A 2,974-nucleotide genomic window follows, 5' to 3' on the forward strand; every position below is an offset into this window, starting at 1 on the left:
TCCGCCGCTTGTGCAAAAGGCAGTGAAAGTGACGAGCCTGTTTGGCGCGGTAACGGTTGCGCTGTGCTTCCTAGCACGCTTTACTGTACCTCTCTTCGTTTTAACTTTCTGAGCGTGTTTTTAATCCAAACATATCATATCTATATGTTTTTGGAATCAGGAACCGACAAGGAATAAGATGAAATAGTTTTTAAAACGATTTCGGAAATTTAATTTTGATCATAATTTTTATATTTTTAATTTTCAGAGCTTGTTTTTAATCCAAATATAACATATTTATATGTTTTTGGAATCAGAAAAGGATGAAGAATAAGATGAACGTAAATTTGGATCGTTTTATAATTTATTTATTTTTTTACAATTTTCAGATTTTTAATGACCAAAGTCATTAATTAATTTTTAAGCCACCAAACTGAAATGCAATACGGAAGTCCGGCCTTCGTCGAAGATTGCTTGGCCAAAATTTCAATCAATTTGATTGAAAAATGAGGGTGTGATAGTGCAGCCTGAACTTGTACAAAAAAAGCCGGATATGACGTCATAAAAGACGTTTATAAAAAATAAAAAAAAGGTCCTGGAATATCATTCCCAGGAAGTCTCATGTCAAATTTCATAAAGATCGGTCCAGTAGTTTAGTCTGAATCGTTCTACACACACACACACAGACAGACACACACACACACACACACACACACACACACACACACACACACACACACACACACACACACACGCACATACACCAAGACCCTCGTCTCGATTCCCCCCTCTATATTAAGACATTTAGTAAAAACTTTTTAATTAAAAAATAGAGCTTGTTTGAAACAGGTAGAAAGGAAGAGTTGATATTGCAATATCTGTACGTGGGAATGTGGTGAAAAAGAGTGCTAAAAGTAGTAAGTCGGCCTCAGATCCATTTCAAATATTTATTGCAGAAAAACAAAATACAAATTAAAAACAAAACCACAGAACCATTACCAGGTGTCATAGGAATGTTTGAAAACAATAGTTTTAATTTTACACTGTAAATACAGGAATCAGAATAAAACACCTCAAATTGGCACATGCATAATGAATCACCTGGAATTGCAACAGGGAGATACTGAAGTAATTGGAAACAAACACTTGAAATTGACAGAGAAACAATTGAAAATATATTACTGACATGAGCGTACAATATTTTAATGGAAGTGCATTTTTAGCACGAAGCATCCGCAGGAGGATGCACTAACAATTACATAGTGCCACAAAATGTGTACGGACATTTCACAACCGTGCATTATTAGCACAGAACACATACATGGGGGCGCACAAAACATTATTGTACCATGATGATGATCGGGATTGTTGAAGATCTTTTCTTGTGCAAGGCGCCCCTGTATGACCGCAACTGATCCAACCGGCCGCATCTGAACAAACGACGTCGAAACGGAGCCAAACACTGTACATAAGTCACAGCATGAGAAAGATCGACTGTACTAGTCATGACAAAGCAGGAGACAGCCTGGTCAGCATGTAGCAAAGGGGAATAACTCGTATTTAGCCATTCTCATTTCTAAGCATGCCCAATGAGGAAGTTATCCTTCTTCCCATTGTAGTTTCTTTGACGGCGCGAAACACGTCCTCTCGGTTGGTCTCGGATTGACTCGGCTCCTCTCGGTCTTTTTTTTGTGTGTGTCTTTTTTTCTTTTCCTTATGGTCGGAGTGGTATATTTATGTACATCTTAGATTAAAAAAAACACCCGAAAGCTGTGTTTAATCGTTTCGCGTAAATTGTACATTTTTTTCAGCTTTGAAATTGTTTTGGCTTGGAGAGTCAGCGCGCTTTGGCTTGGGGACTAATTCTCCACAGGCACGTTCTTCCCAACCACAGATACCAGCGTCGTCCGCGACGCTGGAATAAGCGCGCCTGTGTGTGTGGGGGGGGGGGGGGGGTGGGTGGGTGTATGTGTGGGTGTATGTGTGTGTGCGCGTATGCGCGTGCGTTTGAGCATGCGTGAGTCCGTAAGTGCGTAAGTGTGTGTGTTCTATTCGCTATGAACATTTGCTCAAATCAGGGACACACCCACAGAAAATACAGGCAACAGATAGCAAAACGAATTCAGTCAAAGACGTCAATCCACGTACGTCAAATGACGCCCAACATTACGCAAACCGTAGCCAGGAAAACAGACATGAAGGACGGCCTTATTCTGAATATTCATGATCCTTTACATGGATAAGTTTTGCGCCAACGACGTTTTTGATCGTAACTTGCCGCCATAAATCCATCAAAAGCAGTACATGCGTTGGATAGGTGACGATTTATTCAAGAACGTATTGGAGGTTTTGGTACATGGACATTACTCAAAGTGTACGAGGCTCTACGCAAGGGTTCTGGGTATTGAATACAGTAAAACCTCCCACAAGCGACATTGAAAATATCAAGGAAAATCGGTCGTAAAATGGAGGGATAATTATTGGGAATGTGCTGGTCGAGTTTCATCACTAGGAATACAACTGCTTGGCATCCGTGCTTAGAAAATCGGTCGGAAGACGGATGTGTCGTTATTAGGAGGGGTCGTTATGGGAGGTTCATATGTACGACAAAAAATCAATGTATCAGCATGGTGTTCAACACTGTGTCGATGACAGTCCTTCCTTCACAGGATCGCATACTAATCCCGTCCAGCGGTGACGCAGCACTGTCCTCGCTTCTATCAATCTTAAATCTTAAATCAAAATACATTTGAATAAGTCATGATGTGGTGAGTCCATTTTTCTTGTTATCTTGTTCTAGTTCTTCTCATCTGAAGTCTATTGTTCTGTTCCTTTTTTTCCTCAAAGTATTGATTCAGGGAGAAGCTTGAATTTAACATAATCTGATGTTCCTAATTTGGTTAAAAATGTCCATGTAAATGTTGATAAGGGATGATTTATTAAAGGTAATAGTGTGCAACAACTGAATCCGAAAATATAAAAATGAATGGTTTGT

This window comes from Littorina saxatilis, linkage group LG1 (genome assembly GCF_037325665.1).
Source record: "Littorina saxatilis isolate snail1 linkage group LG1, US_GU_Lsax_2.0, whole genome shotgun sequence".
NCBI classification, from domain to species: Eukaryota; Metazoa; Mollusca; class Gastropoda; order Littorinimorpha; family Littorinidae; genus Littorina; species Littorina saxatilis.